The sequence below is a fragment of the Peromyscus leucopus genome, chromosome 4 (assembly GCF_004664715.2).
Source record: "Peromyscus leucopus breed LL Stock chromosome 4, UCI_PerLeu_2.1, whole genome shotgun sequence".
In the NCBI taxonomy this organism is placed as follows: domain Eukaryota; kingdom Metazoa; phylum Chordata; class Mammalia; order Rodentia; family Cricetidae; genus Peromyscus; species Peromyscus leucopus.
The window spans coordinates 72,124,336-72,150,042 of NC_051066.1; the positions used below are offsets into that span (position 1 = coordinate 72,124,336).

General features: G+C 36.0%; 1 protein-coding gene across 10 annotated transcripts in view; it reads left to right on the top strand.

The window, feature by feature from the left end:
• Lrrc4c (leucine rich repeat containing 4C) overlaps positions 1–25,707 on the top strand; it is a 1,322,183-nt gene that overhangs the window by 212,393 nt on the left and 1,084,083 nt on the right. For all 10 annotated transcript variants that reach the window (XR_005091479.1, XR_005091478.1, XM_028877840.2 and 7 more), the window contains exon 2: positions 22,044–22,231. The gene's annotated coding sequence lies outside the window, so the exon portion shown is untranslated. The remainder of the gene's footprint in view (positions 1–22,043; positions 22,232–25,707) is intronic.

Below are 25,707 nucleotides of genomic sequence, written 5' to 3' on the forward strand. Positions count from 1 at the left end.
CTGGGGTGAGATCCATGTCCTTGTATCTTCAGTCAGAAATTGGCCAGGCAATACAGTGACAAATAGGATTTTCATTCTCTAGAAACAAAAAAATAAAGAGCAATGAGGCAATTGTCTAAGAACTGAAGCTAAAATGCTAAGTCCAGGTAGAAAGAAATGCTTGTGCTCAGACCATGTAGACCCTTCTCAGTCACTGTCCGGCCCTTGGTGAAATTGCTGTCTTCATTCCTTGTCTCTGCCCTTTGGCTCTGTAACTGTATTGGAAACCTTCATTCTTATTTCAGCATCAGTGGCCATGTCAACCCTGGAGCTGCCTCCAATCTACTCTTTTCACATTCTCTGACTTTCTCTGAAATGGCTGTCACTTGAAAAACTTTCAGAAAGCTTCTTTTCTCCAATCAACAAAATGAAACTCCACTTTACTACTTTTGACATGAAGTGTGCCATCCTTTTGGGTCATGTGTTTCCTTCTCTCTCCTTTTTCCCCCTTCTCTCCTTCTCTCCCCTCTTCCTCCCACCCTCTTTCTCTTCTTGTCCCTCCAAACCTTACTCTCTCCTTACCTTCTTTCCATTATAATAGAAAGGTATTTTGCTATTAACATGCCAGCATGAGTTAAAAGGTCCCTAGATTCCCCAACCTTGCATATTTGCCCTTGTGGCTAGTATTATCTATTCTCAAGACTTGGCTACAGTAGAGTGTATCTAATTCAATGGGACTGTTCTTGTCCACTAAATGGTTACATTCATAGGAGCCATTGTTTCCTCTAGCAGTTCTCTGTAATATGACTTGGAAGTTAAGGCTCAGCTCTGCTCTCTGAGGCCATTGGGATTTTGAATTCCCCTCTGTTAAACAGAAACATTGAAGTCTCCTTCACAATACTGCTGTGACATCATGCATTGAACTTGTATTGGACCGAAGTTAGCAGTTGAGCAGTGACAAAGCAGCTGTCCCGACTCAATTAGAACCCCGGGCTTAGTAGTTTACACCGGTTAGCACTCAGAAGTCTGAGATAGATGCATCTTAAGTTCGTGCCTAGCTTGGGCTACGTAGAAAGACCCATTATCAAATAAACAAACTAACTAAACTAGTTGGACATAAACTTGATCAAGCAGGTTTTAAAAACCCTGACATCTTCTAGCAAGTTACTTAATCATCTGTAGTCTGTGTTTCTAATCCCTGCGATGCAGAATGGTTGCTAGAACTCCAGCCATCCTATCCATCTTCCAGGCAACAGAGTGGAGAAAAGTATTAATGAAAAACAGTCTTTATTGCCTTGAAAGCATTTGATAAGAAGCAGCCATATCTGGCACTCAGTCATGTGGCCACACATAGCTGTATAGATCAGGATAATATCACTTATTCTATCAGCAAAATACTAAGCTACAGTTTGAGCTTCTTATTACTGAGGAAGAAGTATGTACCACATGGAGCAACTGCATCCATGTTTTAATTCTTCAGCTTGTAAGTCAAAATCTTTATCAAACTCTGTGTCTATTCTGAGGCTTTTTCTTTTAGTTTAAACAATATAATAAACAATATATGCAAATAGTTATGAAGAGATCAATGTCTAAATAGTTGCAAAGAAAGACATGTTTGTTGCCTCATTTTAGAGTGAATGATTTTGTGAATGTCTGCCCATCAGGATATTAAGAAATAAGTGAATTATGAGATAAATGATAATTTCAAATAAGATGATAGGATATGTACAGAAAAGGAAGCTATGCAGAACTGGAAAATTGTCAACCTTGATGACTGAAATCAGACTCATAGATACTAACATAGAGTCAGAGATTTTGAAAGAAGATGTTTTTATTTTCTGAGCACTTAGACATATCCATTTTGTTCCTTTCTCTGGCCTAGTTATTGATACACTTGGGTATCATTAAGGAGAAAAATCAAACATTGCAATTAATTGCATATATAATGATAAATAGTATTTATTAAATGAGAATAGTCATTAAGATGAAATGAGTGCCAGATGATATACCAAGTATATTGTCTTCTAGTATTGAGTATGTGCAAAAGATCTGGTAGAGGTACATATGATTCTTGATCTATAAAAGGGATCAATGGTGAAATATGACCCTGTAAGGTGATTTCTGAGTCAGAGATGACATTATAAAAATGTGGATACACAGAAAGATTGATAGCATTAGTAGTTGAATTGTTTATGTTATGGTTGCCAACCAGCAAGTTTCTCTGTTATTTGGGTTCACACAATAAAAGTGGCAGGGCTGGGGAAATGGCTCATTGTAAAATGCTTTCCTGCCAAATGTGTGGACCTGACTTCAGAACTTCAGAACCCATATGAACTTGGGTATGATTATTCACATATGTAATCCCAGTGTCCCTAGGAAATATGGGAGTCAGAAAAATTATTGGAAGTTAATAGACAATCCAGCCTCACATTCACAGTACTGAGCAAGAGATTGTCTTAAATTGGTGGAAGATGAGGAATAAAATTCAAGGATTTCCTCTGTCTTCATTGGATCCTCACAAGTACACCGTGACAAGCATACTCTTGTACTCACATATACCCACATACCATATGCAGACAGACAGACAGACAGACAGACAGACACACACACACACACACACACACACACACACACACGCACACACGCACACACGCACACACGCACACACGCACACACGCACACACACATACACCTTAGACATCCAAATGTTTCTGCATTTTGTGGGTATAATCTAGCCCTCATAGTCCTCCAGATTTTGTGGAAATGTAGCTCAGGTGACCTGACGCGTGGCAACAGAATGTAGGAGAATGATTATCTCATGGAAATTCCAAAGGCAAAAACAAAGTACATGCCAAGAACGATACTGGAAAAGGTAAGGAAACTATAGCCTTGGTCTAAAAATGGCATATATACATATGTAATTCAACTCCTGAAGTTTTAGGTATGACTAAGGGGGGGGGAATCAAAGTTGGAAAATCAAAGTAATATCCTTACTTACCCTTTCATACTGGAGCAGCCTAAAAGTGCCAAAATCTTGAGTAGAATAATTTGAAACCAAAGGTAGAAATTCTACAGGTAATCAGAATGACTTCTTAGTTTTTTTTGTTTTTTTTTTTTTTGTTGTTGTTGCTTTATCATTCTTTTGGGGGTCTGCTACCTAGTTGCCAAATAAATACATGGAGACTTATTCTTCTTACGAATGTCCAGCCTTAGCTTGACTTATTTCTATCCAGCTTTTCTTAATTTAAATTATCCTGTCTACCTTTTGCCTCTGGGTTTTTACCTTTCTTTATACTTCTATTTTCTGCTTACTCCAGAGCTGGTTGTAGCTGGGTGGCTGGCGCCTGGGATCCTCCTCTCCTTCTCCTTTTCTCACTCCTCCCTCTCTCTCTTCTCTATTTATTCTCTCTGCCCACAAGCCCTGCCTATTTCTCTCTCCCGCCTTGCTGTTGGCTGTGCAGCTCTTTATTAGACCAATCAGGTTTTTTTTAGAAAGGCAAAGTAACAGCTTCACAGAGTTAAACAAATGCAACATAAAAGAATGTAGCACATGTTTGCATCATTAAACAAATATCCCACAGCATAAATGAACTCAACACATCTTTAGCTAATATTCTAAATCATCTTAGAGTGATTCTATAAGGAGAACATATTATGTTTGGAGGATACCATTGACTAGGAACATATTCAGATAAAATGATAAGGCACATATAAACATCCATTTGTTGCCAGAACAAAGGTGGGAAAGAAGATATAATATGGGAATTTTGGGAACCCCATTCTAGCACAGATGAGCCCCATTCAATAGGGACTGACTATAGCAGCTAAACAGAAACAGAAGTGTAGATGGAAGTTTCTTGGTCCGGCTAAGTCACTTAGCAGCTTATAAAATAATCAGAGGCTTAATATTAATTACAAACTGTCAGGTCTATGGCTCAGGTTTATTATTAACTAGCTATTGCAATTTAATTCAACCCATTTATATTAATCTATGTTTTGCCACGTGGCTTTGTGGCATTATCTGTGTTCCATTACATCTTGCTCCCCTGGCAGCGCTCAGCTTCTTCTCTCACTCTGCCTTTCTTTTCCTTGTCTCTCTCCTTTGATTCCCTGCCTGGATCTATTCTGCCTTGCCATAGGCCATAGCAGCTTTTTACTAACCAATGATAGTACCACATATTCACAGTGTACAGAAAGACCATCCCATAGCACAGAAGCCATTTCAATCTACAGAAAGAGATTCATCTCCATAGACCAGAAAGAAGTGGATATATATGATGTGATAATGTGATTGCACCTACTGGAGTTCTGAAAATGATTCCTCCAAAGCTTACCAGCAAAGTTTAACCATTGATCATCCCTATTAGTATCCGTCTTCCCATTTCTATGACAAACAAGGCATTTCAGTAAAATTTCTCTATGCTATCCAGTAATACTCAGTTTTATTTTTCTTTTCTTCATTCCCTCTGATTCTGTCATGTTTTCTTCCCTTCAAATATTCAAGTCTCCATCAACTTAGGGAGAGTCACTGTGTATCATGCTTTTCCTAAATTCCATCTGTGTTCTCATATTCATTTACTTTTGTCCTGACTACACCCCTAACACAAGGTCTTTGTCTGAATTCCTAATAATAACCATGTTACAAGATTGTATTTAAGAAAAATCCTTGTTGAAGGGCTAATGCCTCTGAACTGTTGGTCATTTTAGGGAAGAATTCTGGAAAGACTTGAAATTTAAATAATCATTGGTCCCCCCTAAATGAAATTCTTTTTGAATGGCTGAAAAAAAATCTATAATGAATAAGAATTTGAGCCATTCAATAGTTTAGGGGAGGATAAATTCTCTGGTGAATTCTTCCATTTTTAAAGTTGATAATACTCAATAAGGTACTAGATCTAAACATTAACATCACCTAGTAGGTTAGAAAAATGAGTTATGGAGATTTTACCATTCCTTAACTAAAAAGAGTGATAACAGAAGTTAAAAACCCACATCATGTGACTTCTAATCTATATGATTCCACAATAATGGCACGGCTCCTTTAAGCCTCTTTGTCTATCTTTATGGAACAAATATGCTAGAATTCAGGACACACCCGCCTAATAGGCTGTGTTTCCATTGAAATAAAATAAAGCTCAATTGTTTTGCTTTGGTGTATCAAAGTTTTGTACAATTCCTGTGTCCCCCTCCCAGTTTCATGAACATGTTCACCTACAACAACCACACCACGTACATCTGTAATATGTTAGGTTTCCTCAGATGAAAGCAGAATGTTGTATGTCATGATAGCTCAAAAGAGGAGACTATTCCCACAAAGGTCTTTCATGAAGTCTGCTGAAATCAATTAGAAATCCACTTAAGCAAAACAGTGATTTGGGGAAGTCAATGCTTGTTTAAAATGTTGTTTCCTCAGAAGGGAAGAGATATAGTTGTTGTTTTTATCCAAAAGCATATTTTCATGTATAAAACCAGATTGCTTTTTTAGAGTAGTGTTACATTGTGCAATTAATATAATAGCCTATTTTTTTTCTAATTTTGTAAGAAGGAGTTGACTCCCAGTAATGTGTACTTTCAGACTGTTTGTTTCTAATTCAATTGATCTCTCTCACATTCTGGTCTACTTCTGCATTTTATCACTATGATAAAAAACTTCTGCATTTCTCTGATTTCTTTATATTTTTTCCCAAGCATAGCATTGAGAATTAGATGCAGTGATGCTTGGGGATGGCTGCAGTTACCTCAGACATCCTTCAGGCAACCAGAGATAATTTAACCTAATAGCCTGCAAATCTCATGATATACAGAAAGCTAACATTTTCCATTTATTTTTTTTTCCCTTTTTTGTTTGTGCCAATGCAAGATGAATTTCAAGGGTACACTTTTGAAGCAGGAGTAAATGTGCTTCCTCTAAGCTTTGACATTTGATTTTTGTTTTAAAAAGAACCTGTCCTTCATTAACTTAAAAAAGTACTCATTTTTCATAGTGGCATGCACATAATTCACCAGAAAAGGAAGAATTCTGCCAGGTTCTGTAGTTTTAGAAATCGCTAAGATAATCTAAGCCACAGGGACTCTACCTGGAACTCATCCATAAGTTTTTTTTTTTTTTTTTTTGATGAAAGGAAGAAAAGAATAACAGATTTATTATGTTTCATCTGTCCAACCAATCAATATAAAAGGGTCATTATGTTGAAGTTACAGTTCTAGGGGCTGGAAGTAACACCCAATGTTGAAAAAAAAAAAAACAACAGAATTAATTCCTGACTGTGGTACTTGCTTGCTGGTGGAATAAGAGAGAAATCTATAAAGGAATATGCGAAATAAACCACATATATTAAAATGTTATGAATATTTATAATATAAGGTAATAGATAATATTCAATATAATGATTAATAAGGAGTAGATATGTGATACTTTAAATAGGATGCACCCAGAACAGGCCTCAGTAAAGTGCTGTATGAGTGATCATTTCAGGTTAAAGCACTTTGTGTGTACTTGGGGCACAGTGGCAGATTCCAGGTAAAGTATGAGTAGATTGGCAGGTGGAGCATTAATTCTGAGTTGAGAGCAAGGAAAAGTGTGTTGTATTTATGATTAAGAGAATATAAAAGGAATTAAGATGGTTAAAAAGGAAGGTTAATCCCATTGATCATTAATATTATTTTGATAATCGTTCTGAGTGCAATAAGGAAAAGATTTGCAGAATTTTGGTTAAGGAAACCTTTCTTAGAATTGTGCATCAGGTGAAAACTACACAGCCTTCTTAAGCCTAAAAACAGAGAACATGGGGATGCAGTGCAGAAATGTCAAGAAGTCAAGTATAAAGTCATGTATCCACATTGAATGTTTTATGTGCTGAAAACAATGAGGTATGGAGAAAGAGAAAACTTCTGAGTGTTGGTTCTACCTATTCCAGCTGAAGCTTTATGATGACATAAAGGTGTTTATGTATATATTTTACCTCTTATACAGAGCAGATAACTTCAGTAGTCTGATATATTATTGCTATAGCTAAGGGGTCACTCTGCAGTGGCTAGCCGTTAGACTCCAATTGCTGCTCAATATTTAAGTGCTCATCTACACCTTTGTCTAGTGTCTAAAGTGTACGTTTGGGAAGATATCCTACTCCAAGCCTAGAGTCCTCATCTACAAAATAGAGTTATTAATGGAAACAGTCATCCATAGATCTATCTATGTAATACTCTGATGATCAATAATATTCAGTATTTTTGTGTGCAACTTAAATGGTTACTATTTTATACTGGTCAATCACATGAACAAACAGTATTGTCACCTTTACATTTTACATCTGTGGATGTAGACACAATTAGCTGTTTCTGATCTTAGAGGAGACTAACAAAGACAATAGATACCATACTCCCAATATGATAACACAGTTGGTAAATTGTGGTAAAGAAGTACACTAAATTCAACAGCAGAGTGGATGAAGAAGTGACCTCAGGTATATGCACAATTGTTAAATCTGTTGCTTAAAAAGACCTATAGGTTAGAAGCATTAAAAAGTGGAAAATTAGTGAGATATTTTATTTATATTTATAAAAACTTGATGTGTTTATGTTTGAGAAAGAGTAGTAATTGAACTATGACCTCAGTGGTTAGTGATTTTTTTTTTTCTGTACTGAGTAGGAAGGAGGGGTACCTAAAGTGACAAAATTCATTAGCCTAAAACCAGATTAAAAAAATAACAATCTGATAGGGATGGATCAATAGTTTAAGTTTCAAATTGAGCTTTTAAATTTCCATGTCTCATTCCAAAAATGCTTTGGGACTGAGAAACTGACATTGTTAACAAATCATCAAAAGATGGGTACTAATACTCCAGGATGTACCATTTAGTGAAGATTAAACTAGAATCTAAAGATCTTCAAGAATTTTTTAAAGTCACATTTATGAGGATAGGATAGCTTTTATTTGCAGGAGATTTTATGCAGCTTTAATTGAATGCTAATATTTTAGTAATTAACATTTTAAAAGATAGTAAAGTGATAAAAAGGAGTAAAAATATTGAAAGGACTGTTCACACTCTCACAGAAATGTGAATATTAAAGAGAAAAATTACTGTGAATCAGAGTGAATGCCTTTCCTTCATACTACAAGCATTACCCAAAATGGTCCTGGTTCTCTGAGACACTGTTGGGGCTTTGTTTTCTGCAGGAAGACAGTCTGTATCTCAGAGACCCATGTGTCATGTGACAGTTGCTATGGTAACAAGTTTAAGGCATGTCATTGAGTTACCAAGTAAATAGTCTCATAAAGTAGATATTATAGCTGACATGTAAATTAAGACTGCCCTGTCTCTGTTAGCCTTTCTATTCTGAATTCCCTTGCTTTCCATATTTAATAGAAAACTCTTTACCTTGCAAAAACCTTCCTTTCTAAACTACCAGAACATCATTTGAATTCACAGTTAACATTCTACTGTTTCTTATTTTAGCATTCCATACTGCGGCATTAATTCTTCAATATTACAGTTACAATAACAGATCATTAAGTTGGTATAAATAAAGCAATAAAGTTGTATCTTTTCAGTGTAGGGAGATGCAAAGATAAGCAAATGGTAGAACCTGTTCTTAGAATTTTCTAGGCCAAATTTTTTTCTGTTCGCTTTATGGCACTGATCTCCATGTCTTCTATTTTTGTGTTTATTATAGTTTATGAAGCTGCCAGTTAAAAGTATCTCTATTTATTTCTAGAAACAACCTACATTTTCTCATGAGTCACACATGTGGCTCTCTTCCTGATCAAGCACTTATATTTTTATAGCCATAGGTGCTGTATCATGCTTGACACCTGCTTTTTATTGTTCAACATGTTCCATGTACTTCAGACATCTCATAACTTTATTCAAATTTGTTCATAATTAGCTTTAATGTGTATCTGGACTGAAAGGTTCACTTTGGATGAATGAAAGAATCACACAAACATTTTTTATTCTCTTTATTTAAATCTTTAATTTAAAAATATAACTACATCATTCTCCTCTTCTTTTTCTTACTCTAACTCATCCCATGTCCCCACCCTCAATTCCCTTCCATGCCTCACCATTACTCCTTTCCAAATTCAGTCACTTATTTATTATTATTATTATTGTTATATACATATATGTAATATTCATATGTGTGTAAATATAAATCCACCTATAAAGATGATCAAAGATCTATGAATTTTATATGGATATTCATATATCTATATAAGGGAAGTTCATAGCTTAGTGACATATAAGCACAATAGGTTATTTTGCATATTTTTTCAATTAATGTTCATATTTGTGCGACATTGAGAAACAGAAATTCAAGAATATAAACAGAAAATGGAATAACCCCTCATAAAGAAGAACCAAGAAGTACTGGTTGAGATTGGCATACTGTTGACAGCCACCTCTAATCATTGGCATAATGTTGACTGGCCTGCTCCTATCATTTTCCTCTGACATTCTTCCTTTAAGATTCCACACTTGAGATTTTCCTTCCACTAACCAGACTCAGTCTGTAAACATTCTAGGAATAATACAGTTGACATGTGGGAGAGACACATTGCATGGATGTTTAGAAAGTCCCCATTTCATGAATATGCTTTCCCAAAAATTTCATCTGGAAAATTCTGTGTCTGTTCTGTTGTCTATAATCCTAATTTGAAAGCCATTTCTGCTGACTCACGTGGAGATATGGACAATGATCTCATTCACTGATCATATTTCCATGTCAAGTCTAGATCATGTGTAAAGGAGGCAATGGAAAACTGGTCAGCATTTAGGCAGCTGGGATGTCACCTCACCGCTTTATTTCAGTACTCTTAATTTTTTATTATTCTAGTAGGTTAATATAGGTTCTTTTCTTATTGTTTTCTTCAAATCTGTTTTAATAGTACGTGATGTCTCACTAGTAAGGGAAATAGCAAATAATAGCTCCTCCATGCTTCAGCAATGTGGCAAATACATACATGAGCATCCTGTTGTTATCATTTCTTAAGGATAATGAGATGGCATCTCTCTTAATCTTCATTTGAGAAATGCATACATTGATAGATAAGAGATATTATATAGTAGTAGAGGAAATCCAGGCAATCCACAAGAAACATGGGTTCCTAATCTCCAGTTCTTAGCTGACAGGCTTATCTGTCTACCAACTTACATATCCTTCTAGCCTATGTACGAATTGGTCTATATTACTTTATAAACTTAGAAGAAAATTTTGGTTCATGAAATTTGTTTTAAGCCCACTACTTCTCAGCCAGGTGAAAACATTTCTGTAGACTTTTATTTCTTATTTCTACATAGATTTCATTGCACATGAAAATGTTGAGTCCTGAAATCTGCAGATTATAACCTAAACTGGACACTGGGAAGTTCTTGCATTTGAGTTTATGATAGTTCTGGTTCCTATTGTAGATAAACAGACATTTCATTGTTCTTTCCTACAATACATTTTTTATTTTAAAAAATATATTTGTTTTCCTATAGTATCTTAGAAGGTAGTCTAATAACAGTGAAATATAAGTATCTGTTATCATGAATACAGCTATTGGTAGGCTAGGAACAAGCCATAAAATAGAAGGGAGCATAATGTTCCAGATGGTCATAGCAACTAAATGTATATTGAAAACCTGGTAGGAGAGAGGAACAGTTGAAATGGATAAAGTACAATAAGATTAAGTTCCCTCAGTGTCCGGGTGATATTTGATAGATAGTTGCCAGTTGAAGGAATGAGTCGTGTAGGTATCTGGGAATAAATTGTGAATAGGGGACAGGTGGTACTGTTTAGTGGTAAGTTTTTACCTAGAGTGTGCAAGACCTCAGATTTTATCCAAGGCACTGGAAATGAAGAGAAGAAGAGAGCATTCAATAAGTGCTATGTCCCTTGGAAAGACGATATCAGGCTGTTAAAGGGACAGCAAAAATAGAAAATGTTACTAAGTACCTCTAGATAAACTCACGAGTCAAGGATAGAGCTTTAGAGGATTCAGAAGAAATTCACTCATGGCTTTATTACTTCTAACCCAAAGCTTTACATAGATTCCAAATCTTATTTCAGAAATAATGTAAATGATGCAGAAGCTGAGAATCAAATGGAAAAAAAAAATGGATGCATCCAAATTTACCTTGCAGCCTCACGTCGTTCGGTAATCAGCATCTTCGCCTCTAGAAGTAACATTTTTTTTTCTTGCAATGAAAGACACATTTCCTACACAATTATGCAGTAGCAGGTGAGAATAAATGCTTTAGGTACTTTACGTGAAGTCATTACCTTAATAAATCTTCTCAACAAGTCTGTGATGTAGACAGCTTCTCCTCTGCTTTATAGATGAGTTTGGGAACACTGTAGTTCAAGGTCACAAGAAAGCATAAGATTTGAAAGTTAAGACGTCTTGAAAGTTAAAATTTGATAAATGCATAAGTAGTTTTCAGAAAAAAATTCATTATATCAAAATCTAGATTCTTTTTGTTGTTGTTTGTTAAAGACATAGAAAGCTAGACCATCATAGAAGTGTGGATGAATAAAGGCACCAAGATTGGGGCCAAAAAAATGAAGCATTCAAAAATCTTTACTTAGGGATTGAAAATGAAATGATATCTTTCACACAGTCATTCATCATTAATTCAGTCATCACTTATCCAATATATGTAGCCCAGCTAATATGCAGCAAATAAAAGTGTGAGAGCTAAGGATACACAGTTCTAAAAACCAGCTAGTTTTGTCTCTACAGAGTATGTATTTAGGAAAAGAGCCAGTCACAAATGCTTATATATGTAGCTCTTTTAGGCACTAGTGTTTATTAGAAAGAATTGAAGTGATTGGACACATTGATGAAGGCCCTTTTACAAAAGAAGAGCAGCTAAAATATCCATTTATAAAAATAAGACATTTTAACAGAGGCCTGATTAAATATAAGGGTGAGGTATTGGTAATAGATAAATACTTCATACAGAAAGAACATAGGTTATGTAGACAGGGCCATGCGATGCATTAGGGTGTGTTCAGAAAAGAGGGAATCAAACTAATTAGCACACATGTGCACAGTAGCATCTCTGCATATATGTATGTATATATATACATACACACACACACACACTTTCTATTTAATTAAAAGCTTTATTGGGGGCATAATATGAATCTTAAATGGTCTTATTAATAAAAAAAAATCCACAGCTAGATATTGGGGTAAAAGCTGAAAGAACAGAGAAGCAGAACAAACCACAGCCGATCCTGTTTCCATGAATCCTCAGACTGAAAGCATCTGAGTTCCTACCCTTGCCGGTCTCAGTTGAACTGCTTCTTAGTTCCTGTCTCCTCACACTTTATATACTGTTCTTCACCCAACCATGTCACTTCTGGGGATTAAAGGTGTGTGTGCTTTCCAAGTAAAGGCATGAGATCTCAATTGCTGGGATTAAAGTCCTGTGCCACCACTGCCTGACTCTGTTCCCAGTGTAGACTTGAACTCAGATATGCAGACAGATCTCTACCTCCCAAGTGATAGGATTAAGGGTATGTGCCACCACTGTCTGGTCTCTATGTGTAATCTAGTGGCTGGCTTTGTCCTCTGATCTCCAGATAAGTTTATTAGGGTACACAATATATTGGGGTACACAATATGTCACCATGGGGGGCATTTCAGAGTGCCTAACTCATGGGAAAAAGTAAATTCAGTTCTATAAAATATTCCTATAGCTTTAATAAAAGAGCTGTCTAAGGCTGAAAGGGTTTGTTTTTGTTTTATTCCTAGCCAGCTTTTTAGTTCTATTTCTGTTATGAATTCTCTCTGTAAGTACATCCTCTCACATATTAATTACCTATTTTCTTCCAGGTGCTGGCTATTTGTCTAAGCATCAATGTCTATATTTAAGTAGCATACAAACATGCCTCTCCTTCTCAAGAAGATAGTAATGAATGGGCACTCTTTGTTTTCTGAATATTTAAGGAATTCCACTGGGAAACAGAACATATATAAAATACCAAACAGTATAGGAAGTATATGAATCTTTTAGACAACAAAGATGCAGTTTAGAATCCAGGGAGACCAATGTTTCTTGGAAAAGAAGAAACACGTGGGTTTACGTATTTGATCCTCTTCTTCCCATTCTTTCATTTTTAACACAGCTTATAATACATTCTCCACATGATAGTAGTTGTTGCATAGGTTCTAAGTCACCATTTACAATTATTTATGTGACTGTGTAAGACAGGATAGTTGAAAGTACAATCTAGGTAAACAGGATGATGTTATCAGTGACCAAGTTGAATATAGATCAAAATAACTATGCAAATGGAAATCGGTGAAATGAGTAAATAAATGAACAAAGAGAGTAGATCAATCTTAGAATTAGGCTAATGCCATCTCTAGTGGATGCATTTTTTTTAGTTCCTTCTACATTATTCCAATCTCAGACATAATTTTGTTTTGCCAATTTTATGCACATGTAAATTTGTACCAATTTCATGGTCTTGTGAATGAAATTGACCTTCCCTATTCACTGCCTTGAGGATAGAAAAACATGAATATCAACAACTCCAGAACAGTGTATATTGATGAACTGTCCTTATTTACTTCATGATAAGCATGTTCTCGTGTATGAGGGCAAATGATGAGGCACATGCATGTGAAGGTCTGAGTGTGGCATCAAAAATCTTCTTGTACTGATCTTCCATCTTACAGTTTGTATCATGTCTCACTATCAAACTCAAAGCTTGCAGATATGGCTAGTCTCCCTAGCAAGCTTTCTCAAGGGATCTTTATTTCCTTCCCATGCTGAAATTGCAAGCTGCTTCCTTGCCTACGTCCTGGTATTAAGTGGGTTCTGTGGATCTGGTGTTCTTGGTTGTATGACAAGTGTTTTAACTGCTGAACCCTCTCTGTAGTTTATATACTGAGTTGTTTTTCTAATTTTTCTTTCATATTTGAGGTTTTAACATAATTTCATCACTTCTTCCTTCCCTTTCTTTCCTCCAAACCCTCCCATAAACCCCTCATTGCTCTCTTTTAAATTCATGGTTTCTGTTTTGATTAACTGTTATTACATGAACCTACACCTTGGTTTTCTGTTCCTCACACATTCCTACAAGGAAAGTCTGAGATCCAAATTGTGCATACTCATACTTTTTGAGTTGTGATTATTGTTTAATACCAAGAGATGAGCTAATATTTTTATTTTGTTTTGTTTAGGGAAAAAGTTTATTTGGTTCACAATTCCAGGTTACAAAGCATTTTGGGGAAATCATTGTAGCAGGCAAACAGAGAAGTAATGACATTTTATCCATACTCAATAGTGGGGTAGCTGTAGAGATGGTTCAGGGGGAGAAGTGCTCTCTCTTATTGCGGATGACCTGGGTTTTGTTCCCAGCACCCACATTGTGCTGCTCACAACTGCCTGTAACTCCAGTTCTAGGGTATCTGATCCACTCTTTTGGCTCCAAGAGCACCTTGCACATGAATGGCATACACAAAATGAATCAACAACTTGAATAATTGTTGTTTGGGACTATAATCTCATAAATTTCCCCCAAGAGATATCTGAAACTGATATCAAAATTAGACATGAATAAGATGACATAAACACCCCAATATGGTCAAATCTAAATTTATCAATCAAAGAATAACCCCATGTTCAGTTTCCCATGTTTGCATATATATTCAAGACATATTGATAGCACTGTGATAACTGAATAAGGACTTGCATTGCTCCTGTTAGCATGTGATTCAGAAATATATTAACACCAACATATATTTTCTTCTAGGCATAATGATCTTTACATAATAAATTTTGCACATAAATCTGCTTAGATTCAAAGTGAATGTAAAGTTCTATCTCCTAGTGCTAATTTCCCTAGTGAGAAAATACAGTTTTCCATATCAGCCTAGTATTTTCTAGTCTACCATTTTCAAATGAGTGTGAATATTTAGCTTATCCTTAAAATTATATTTTACATTTTAATATTGTAATAAAATTATTAATGTGAATATTACAACTCTTTCCTTTTAAAGAGTAAAAAAACCCATCCTATGTGTTTTAAAGTATGTATTAAATAAATGTCTAATGGAAGGATATTAAATTGGTTTAATTTTAACAGTCATTTCCAAGGCTTCTTGTCAACATAATTTCTTGTTTTGACAACTGTCCGAAGAGTTGCATATTCTACTGTTCAGAGTCACAAATATAAGCTCTTTCACTGAAGAACAATCATTGAACTAAGCATTAACACTGACAATTTGAATAGGCAGCTAATTCACAACACTGAAAACTGTTCTCATTTGACTTTGACTCTTACTTGGTATTTGTTCTCTTAGTATGCTATGGACATCCCTTCTCAGTCTCATCTTTTTAAGTTTGTGCTCATTCCTTTAAAATGAGATTAGAAATAGGAAAAATCAAAGAAAGAAAATATATACATATATAACACTAAGAGTTTATGACTAGAATATTGTTATTTACTACACATTCATTCAACCAATGACTATTTGGGGAATTCAGGCTATCATCACAATATACAAGGTGGGACATATATTTTCATCTATAAATCAGTTGTTTAAACTAAACAAATGTTCAGCCTATAACTACAAATGAATTAATGTGCTATACAAAATGCACTGATATATTTTAGGAATGGGGATAGAGAGAATGGTAGAGTCCATGGTTCTTAGATTGATGCGTCTGGGAAAGGGAAACTTAGTCTTCAGAATGACTTAGGTGAATCATGTCATTCACTGACAATTCAAACAAACACACTACCTACTTACACTGAAATAAACCATCAGAGCCAAGTTAAATAAAAAGAAACAACTTGAGGCCAGGAGATGGTACTACATGACTTTAACCCCAGCACTCGGGAGGCAGAGCAAGGCAAATCTCTGTGAGTTCAAGGCCAGCCTGGTCTACAGAGCAAGATCCAGGACAGGCACCAAATCTTCAAAAAGAAAACCTGTCTCCAAAAAGAAAAAAAGAAACAAAACAACGCAACAACAACCACAAAAAAAAAAAAAAGAAAAACAACTAGAAACCAAGGAATTATAAGAGGTCTTAACAATTAAAAGGAAGAACATAGAAGGAGTTCAGCTGAAGAGAGGGAGGAGGGAATATAAGAGCAAGGCGGGACAAGGTCATAATGAGAAAAACCACAGAGACAGCTGACCAAGATAGTGGGAGCCCAGGGCCTCTGGACTGACAGCATGGGACCACACTAGGCCCCTTGAATGTAGGTGACAGATGTAGAACTTGACCTGTTTGTGAGTCCCCTGGCAACTGGACCAGGACTCATCTCAAGTATACGAACTGGCCTTTTTAGAGGCTATTCTCTATGGCACCATGCTTTACTTAACTTTGATGCAGCGAGGAGGGGCTTGGACCTGACCCAACTTGGTATGTCGACCTATGTTGAATACACAAGGGAGGCCTTACCCCCTATGAGGAGTGGGTGGGGGTGAGAAAAGGGAAGGGGGGGCGGGAAGAGGAGGGAGAAGAACAGTGGGTGGTATACAAAATGAAAAAGAACTTTAAACGAGTAAACTTTTTTAAAAAAACAAAAAAAAACAGTAAAAAGAGAAAATATACTTCAATTCTTTCTAATATATTTGTTTTGAGGACAAATCTGAGGTTAATGGAGCAAAATGTAAATATTTGTCAAAGTCCAGCGTAGAGAGATTTTGTTGGTTAGGACTGTGATATGCACATGTATGTAGCAGGAATGTAGTCATGGTAACAAGTTAGAAAACGTGTATGGCTGCCAAACAGGATTTTATTCCTTTTACTTAATGTGTAATTTAAATTACTCAAGTCTTGAACTCTGCCTGCAGAGGTTTAAAAATATGTGCAGTATAGCAGCGATATACTCTAACTTCCTCAGTTATAGTAACAATTCAAAGTGTGCTGCATAGCTCTTGGAGAGAATATATGTCTGATGTATAATAACTGGATGAATGAGAAAAAGGACCATGAGAATGACACTGAAAACAGGACAGAGTTTGAAAGGAGAAAGATTTCATCACTTATTTTCTACTCTCACATAACATTTAAATTATAGGCAGCTTAGGAGAAAACTTAATTGTTAAAACAGTTATTGCCCAAGCACGAGAATTTGACTTTAGATTCTTAGGATACACATAAATACCAGGAGGGCACAGGAACCCTTTTGAGTTTATAGCAGTTGGAAAGTAGAGACAGGGGATTCCTGTAGAAAACTGGATAGCCAGACTCAGCAATTCAGAGAATTCTGTGTTCAATTCGGAGATCCTAACTGAATGAATTGAATGGACAACAATTGAAGAAGAAACTCCTGATATCTCTCTCTCTCTCTCTCTCTCTCTCTCTCTCTCTCTCTCTCTCTCTCTCTCTCTCTCTCTCTCTCACACACACACACACACACACACACACACACCACATATATGAGATAGATGTTTTGGCATGAAAAAATGAGTATAAGGATACTTCTAGATGTATGTGTGTGTGTGTGTGTGTGTGTGTGTGTGTGTGTTGTGCATACATACAGACAAACATGCATTATGTACCTATACACAGCATATTTATAAGAGAAAAAAATCCTATCTAAATATACAAATACACAATACACATATAGTGTGCATACAGGAGTAAAAACTATTCAGATCATGGACACTAGATTGTAATGTTAGGATGTAATTGTGGAAGTAACCTTGATAATTTGCCTAGAAAGATGAGAAGGCTGTGTATGCGAACATTTGTGAAAGTACCATCGAGAAAATGTCTACAGTATATTGTATGAATAAAGAGACAAGTTAGAAGTGCACTTTTATAGAAACAGAAAAGACCCTTAAAATAAGAAGACTTAAAAAGTGAAATGTTTTGGTTGTGAGCCTAGCCTTTAACGGCTGAGCCATCTCTCCAGCCCTCGGGAGGCAGAGCCAGGTGGATCATTGTGAGTTTGAGGCCAGCCTGGACTACCAAGTGAGTTCCAGGAAAGGAACAAAGCTAAACAGAGAAATCCTGTCTCGAAAAAACCAAAAAAAAAAAAAAAAAAAAAAAAAAAAAAAAAAAAAGTGAGATGTTTATGTAGTTTCATTTTTGGTGAAAAGAGTACAGTGACTATAATTAAATGGGAGGTTGGGCCTATGGACATTCATACATACGTGCACTTGTGCATGTGCGCGCGCGTGCTTGTGTGTGTGTGTGTGTGTGTGTGTGTGTGTGTGTGTGTGTGTGTGTGTGTGTATAATGGCAAGGCAAGGATTTGAACATTTTGGAAAAGAATAAGCTGGTAGTAAAGTCGTCTTGGAGAATGTAAAACAAATGGTGTAGCACTGACATATCAAGATAATAGCAAAGACAAATGAGGTTAAATTGAGAACACAGATGGAAGAGCTAGTTCGATGCAAGAGAAAATCAGCTGCTTTGACATGTGAAGAAGGCAATTGAATTCTCAGTACTTACAGTGGTAAGAGTTTGCATGTAGGGACAAGGCATTGAAGTTGATGCCTCTCAACTTAAAATTTGTCTGTATGAAATATAAAGTATGTTCTCCTTTGATGGAAACAACAAGCATATGTATGCTTTGGTATCCTGCTAATCAGTTTTTCCCTGCTGTTTCTTTATCAAGGGTCTGGACAGAGGAATTGGAAAGCTATATTAAACCCCTCTTCTAATGAAAACACTAGTTTCCAGCCCAGTATGCCTTTCTTGACTTTCTGTATAAGGGAAATCATTACTTGAGGCTCTGAAATACCACATTGATTTCAGAAAGCCATGACAAGTCCACAGAGGAGGAGGATGTGTAGATGTTACTGGGTAAGGGTTTTGGGAAAAAGAACAAGGTTTCAGCTTTCCAAAAATATGCACATAGAGGCTATAGTGCCAGTTGAACAGATTTCTATTGCTACAATAATTAAAAAACTGCTAGAACTCCAAGAAGTCATGCCTAGCAAGAGAGCTTCTTTACCCCCCTTCAATGGAATCACACTCTAATTGACACATGGACAGCAGCATCCTCCGGAGTTAGTGGCATGGGATGAGTTTGGACTTTTCTGTGATTTATTAAATGTCCTTCTGTGATATTTCTCTGTAACCCTCATGCTCCTGTTCTGAATAGATGTGTCAAGCTGACTGGTATTTTATGAGCACAGGTCATAAGACGCTTTCCAAGTTGTTGCAGTCATCCATTAAATGTTTTATTGTATTTCAGATACCTTAGGTAGCTGAAAAAAGAGTGAAAATTCTTAACACAGGGCTCTATATCTGTACCTTAAACTCTTGAAATTATTATTATATTACTATGCTTAATGTCATAAAAACCACACAAAAGAACTTTGAGATACCTCTTACATATCAGATACTGCCCAAGTTAATCCTTACAGAAGCCAATGACATAGATGTTTTGGTTTGGCATGGAAAGAACACTGAGTATAAGGACACTTCTAGATTTTGTTAAACATCACATGGTCAACTGGATTCAAAGGATGTTTGAATGGAGCAACTGTGGTTTGAGATGGGTAGGGAATCAATTGCCTTGTCTATGTTTTAAATGGAAAAGGAAACTCTGACTTCTTTCAGCATTCAAATATCAACTTTATCATTGGTATAGCTACACAGGTAAATATACATAAGGTCCAAATCCATTCTTCACTATTCCAATGTTACTATGCTAAAATTAGTTTCTAGGGTAAGAATCATGGTTATGGAGCCTATAAATCTCATGCATAAAGAAGGTATGCCTCACCCTTTCCAAGAATCAGGAGCACAAGATCACTGCTGTCCAAACTCCTGAACTGACATAGAGATAATCTCCAGACCCACCTCCCTGACTGAAGATCTGATGGCATTTGATAGCTGCTGATGAGAGAGAGAGAGTCACTCTAGGTGACTTTCTGGTAAGTTCTCCATGTTCTAGATGGCCCTAAACCCCATATGGCTGGCACTAATTGCATCAGCATTTTCCTAAACTAATGTCATTTTTAACTGTATTCTAAATATTTAATGTTATGTGCTCAGGAAAGTGAGACTCACAACTCTCCTCAAAGAAGCTTCTTTTGCAAAAGCTGCAGACTCTTACAGGGGTCCACAACTAGTAAAAATTCAGGAATAAATAACTACTGAGGGGTGCCAGTTGATACATCTGCAACACAGCACCTGTAACAAAGGCTCAGAGAAAAGTCACAGAAAAAATAGAAATACTGTAAAAGTCAAAAATTCAGTATACCTGATGTTTTATAGTGTCTTCTAGACACAAAAAGCAATATGAACCCATGAAATATCAATAATGTTTCCTTATACAAGAACAATAAAATGATGGGAAAGATTCTATAATGTCTCATGCTATAGATGAGAATCTATAGGCAGTCATTGGCTGCTGAAAAAGGGAGAATCAATTTCCTCCAGGGATAAACTCACACACAGGCTTTCCATTGCAAAGTTGTCAGCCATGGACACATGTATTTATGAGCAATGCATAATGGATTCCATAGGTTGAATTTACGTGTGTGTGTGTGTGTGTGTGTGTGTGTGTGTGTGTGTATAGATAGGTAGTTAGGTAGGTAGCAATAATAATCAAATAAGACTTTATAAATTTAGATAAAAGGGGGCCATGGAAGGAATTGAGGGGAGGAAGTAACAGGAGTGATGTAACTGAAGTGCTTATGTATAAAGTTCTTACATTTTTTAAGAAAGAAGCCTAAACCTAGTAAAATGAAGAGGATGCCTTTTTGAGAAACACAGAGATAGAAGTAGAAATGAGTATGTATATGATCATATGTTGTATACATGCATGACATCATCAAAATTTCAAAAACAAATCAGTGGCAAAATATCTTAGTCCTATACAATAGATATTTCACTTCTGGTGAGCAGAGAAATGGTGATATTTACTTCAGCCAAATATCTCTAAGAAAGCCAAAGCTTTTCCAGTAGAAAAAGAAATAATTCTCTCTATGCATGGCATGTACATTTTCTATAAAAAGCCATTCTTCCAACTATCTTCATTTAACACATTTAGATGTTTTATATCAGCTTTCATACTATGAGCTTGAGTGATTAGTGCATTGACCCATTTAGTATGAAACATCACATAGCTCACACTGCACTATCAATGAGGAAGCACTGCGTTAGAAGACTTCACCGTGCTGCATTCATAGTTCAAGCACTCATTGTATTTTAAGACAGCACACAGAGAACTAGCTGTGTCAGATTTGAACTTTGGGAGACTTGTGGAAGCTGTTTTAAAAAGTCACAGTTCCTCTGGCATGCCTCAAAGCTGGAACCCACCTGCTATGTGTTTGTAATAGCCTAAATTCCAAATCCTATCCCCCTACGAACATATAGGTGGTAGAGTACACTCCCTTTCCCTGGCATGGTCAACCTAGCCCTAAGGAGCCAGTTCTTTAACATGCATGATAATGTCTTAACTGCTCAGTTTTTACCAGACATTATTACTTCAAGCCTCTGGTTGTCTCTGACAATCATGAAAACTGTTGGTAGCCAGCTCTTTCTTTCGACACCAATAGTAGGGCATAAGTATAGACAAGAAATCCTTAACTTCTCAATGTTGGCATGATTTGTCTTCTTCCCTTGCCAAATGTTACCATAGGGTGAAATGTTTAATTGTTGAATAGACACTATATTATGGGTCAATGAGTAAATAATACTGAGAGAAGTAGAATCAGTATTAGTGGAAATTCTTTCCCTCCTACAACCTCCTATATTGTTTCAATTTTCTAACATGTGCGAACAGATACAGAGGAACAAAGTAAAAATGTGCTTCTTTAGAAAAATCTAAATCTCTTTTATATGGTCATTTTCTGTTCTCTGATCTGAAAACCAGGACTATTTCCTCATCAAATAGAGCACACCTTATCAACAATGAAATTGTAGCTAGCCTATAAGTTAATGGCTCTCTGTGATAGTTGCGCAAGTCATAAATTTGTTTGTCTAAATTTCCTTTGGGAAAGTATAAAAATCTCCTTTATAGTACTAAAATGGTCCCCTGGTATTAAATCCTAAATCGTAACAACAGTTAGCACTTTTAAATGTCTGTATGTGTGGATGCTATGATAAACACTTGACATAGATTATCTCATTTAATTCTCACAGAAACCAAATGAAGTGTTTACTGTCATTATCTCTGTTTGATGAAGAGGATACTGAGTCTCAAAGAGAATTAATAACTCATTCAAGGTCATCTAATGCCAAGTAATCAAGAGGAAATGCCATGCGTGTACAAAGACCAGCTTGGACCAGCCTATTTTTGAGAGGATAGCCCTCAGAGACAGAAGTAGCAGGTGAGTGTGTTTCTCAATATTAATTGAAGTGGATATCTAAACATCAGACCAAGAGGGACCCAGAAGCTACACCATGGGATGATCTCATTGAGAGGATCACTGGCCTTGTGAAAAAAATCAGGGATTTTGTTCAACCTTTATGGTTGCATTTAAGAGATGAAAACAAATGTGTTGCCTTTGTATTTGTAACTAATTCCCTGATGTGATAAGAGTTTCATGTCCTTATCTTGTGTTTTTGGTGGTGTGCTGCCAGAGATGCTTGGTTTTAAGCTTTTGTATGACCCAGGAACATCGCAGAATGCTTGACTTAAACACAGCTCTGTAGACATTTTCTACAACCTATTGAGATTGAGTTTCCAAATAATTTGGCTCTCTGGTACAGGATAACTGTCTTTCAGGAAGGCAAGTCTGCTGCATTTCCAAACACACAAATAACTTTGCCTGTCACTTAACAAATCACTGGTGGAACTCTGACTAAATCTCTCTTGTGCTCTGGAACTATCAGCCATATGCTATTTGCAAAAGGGACTTGTTTTGAAGTGGTGTGCCCATGTCAGTAACATCACAACAACAATTAATGGATTTCCTGTTGTGTATTTTTGTCTTGTGTTCTTAGTTGACAATTTACAATACTCTGGGTCTATTATTTCATCTTTTACCATTTAACTCACACTTGTGCTCCAATAAAAAGTAAAATTTAACTTGATTGTGGAAATTCTAGGTCAATGTGTTGTTGACTAGGAGATTGATGAGCATATCCACTGGACTGGCAGTGAGAATTGGGAAGAGGTCAAGTCTAGTATGACCCAAAAGAAATAAATGAAAATTTAGAATTAGTGACTTCTCTTGCATGTGTCAGCATCCTTGGGAACTCATCTCTGTGCCAAATGGATTACCATGCTGTTGGTATGGTTAGTTATCTTGAACTTAATTTGTAATTACGATAAACATAATTTAATTCTTTCCAAACCTCCTAATTGAATTTAGCATATTCATATACTTTATAAATATAGAATGTCTCAAACTAATAGAAATCATTTATAATTTAGCAGGAATATCTTTGCAAGTCAATAGAGGGTCATGTGTCATAGACATGATATTTTTTTACCCTATTGGAAATAATAAGATAGTTACTCAAAGAATAGTTGTTACTACGAAGGCAGCTATGCAGACAAAACAGGATATAATCCTTCCAGTGTGAAAATGATTAGATTCTTTGAATTTTCTTAAGATAGCAAGATGATTAGTATGTTTATTTGTATCATATTCTTTATGTTTTAAATTAGATAAGTATAACAATGGATAAAGTGATTGCCTTTTGTGTTTTACTTCAATAAATCTTATGGTTCTCAGTGTAAAAGAACAGTATTTTCCAAAAATTATTGTTCTCAATTTTGTGCTGTAAGTGTTCTTCAATATGTAGACAGGCACATGTATGTATGAAGACTAGTAATCATTTAAAAAACAAGATCTTTTTTAAAACATAATTTTTATTGATTCTTTGTGAATTTCAGATTTTGCAACCCAATCCAATTCATTTCTTATTCCCTCCATATCAGGCCTTCACCTTTGTAGCATCCCCCACAAAGAAAAACTTAAAAAGAAAGAACAAAAATAAGAGATATAATATAAAATTTCAAATAAAAATATTACTTAAAAAACAAATAGGAAAAAAACCCAAAAGCAAACAGACAACAAAAAGCAAACAAGTCTCTCTACTTTACTCCTTTTTTTCCTCCCTTCCCAGCACCTCTTCCTTCATTTTAGTGGCATTGGGAGCTGCTGTGTATCATGCAGTATACCCTTTTTGTCCAAACGCCTCTACCAGCAGATGTTCATTGTGCAATGTGTTGTGGGTCAGGTTCAAGGCCTCTGGCTTTGATCCGTTTTTTGTTTGTTTTTTAAGTATCAACTCTGTTGCCTATATACCCAGAGGGCAGGACAGAGAAATGGAGTGAGTTAATTAGTGAGAAACAGAAAATTTTCTTTTTTATATATCTACTTTGCAGACAATATTTTATATTAAGAGCATGGATGTTTATTTGCTAGTTGGATGCCCTTGAAAAATTACTTCATCTTCAGCTTTGTTTTTGTTGTTGTCAGAAGGACAACAATAACAGCCCTGACCTCATAACTTTATTATCAAAATCAGTAAAGCTGTGCATATGAAGCATGAAGAACTGTGACTAGCATAAGGAAAGCACTCAGAAGACATTATCACAGCTGTTTTTATTTCAAATGCATAAAGTTTCCCATTACTCAGGCAATGCATGCCAGTCGGAAATGGTCTCAACCTTGATTTGGGTTTCAATATTTGTTGATCCTAAAGGAAGTCTTTATGACTCTCTAGTTGTCTCCTAAATGGATATCAAGGTTGAATCAGACTATGTATTTAGGGCCCCCCATGGTGCCTTTTCTGTGTTATTGAAACTGGATTGCAGAGAACTCCCTCCAATCCTCCTTGATATGCCCGCAATTTCTGAACACATCTTGATCCTTTTGGAATGTTTTCAAAAACTCAGACAATCTAGAGCTTGGCAAGAGGAGCAGATATGAGAGCATCATTGAACTGTACCTCTGAGACCCCAGCTCTCTTAGTATCGGCATACACACTGAACAGAAACAAACCCTGTCACTCTCATTAAAAAAAAAAAAATCCTACTTTAACATGGCAGGCATAAGGTTACCCCACATTTGTGTAAGCTTTCTGCTAGGGCAAAAGTTTCCTTGGCAAACAAATAGGAATTCCTTTAGACTGTGGCCCTAAGCATAGCTACACCTTTATATAGAACATACACACATCTGATTGCATTTCAAGAAGGCATAGGAATTGATGAAGTGCTACTTGAAAATGGCCTTTTTGGCACTATTTTGGCATCTGCTAAACTTGTTCTGGTGCTTTCTTTCTTGCTGGCCCTTTTCCTTTTGTCTTTCTTCCCAATAACCCACTCTTTGACTTTCTTGAAATAACGTGAAAATACTGGCTGTGCAGATGCCATGGTGAAAGGCCTCTTCTTTCTCACAGAACTGCATGTAGCAACTTTCTTTTCTCCTTCTGGGAGCGGGGATTGGCTTTGCAATCTTTGGGGAAATATTTAATATCTGCACATGAAGTTCATATAGAAAGGAGAACGAACTATTCTACTTAGTAACTTAATCAGTTCACTTCAGTTTCAAAATATAAACAAAACCAAAAATACTGAACCAACTTATGAAGTATGCTTTTCAAATTTGAGGTGGCTTTTGGCTCTAAAAAAAACAGTGAATACATCAGAGGGCATATTGTTGTAGTTTAAACCTTTTAAATCCAACATCTTTATGAGTAAAAAATTGAAAGATTACCCGTAGATGATAAAGAAATGTAAGCTTAATTCAAGTAATATATTTTAAAAAGCCCACTTATACATTACATGGAAATTAATAAATCTCAGATTAAACATTTTCATTAAGTCAGACTATTGCTAGACTCAACAGAC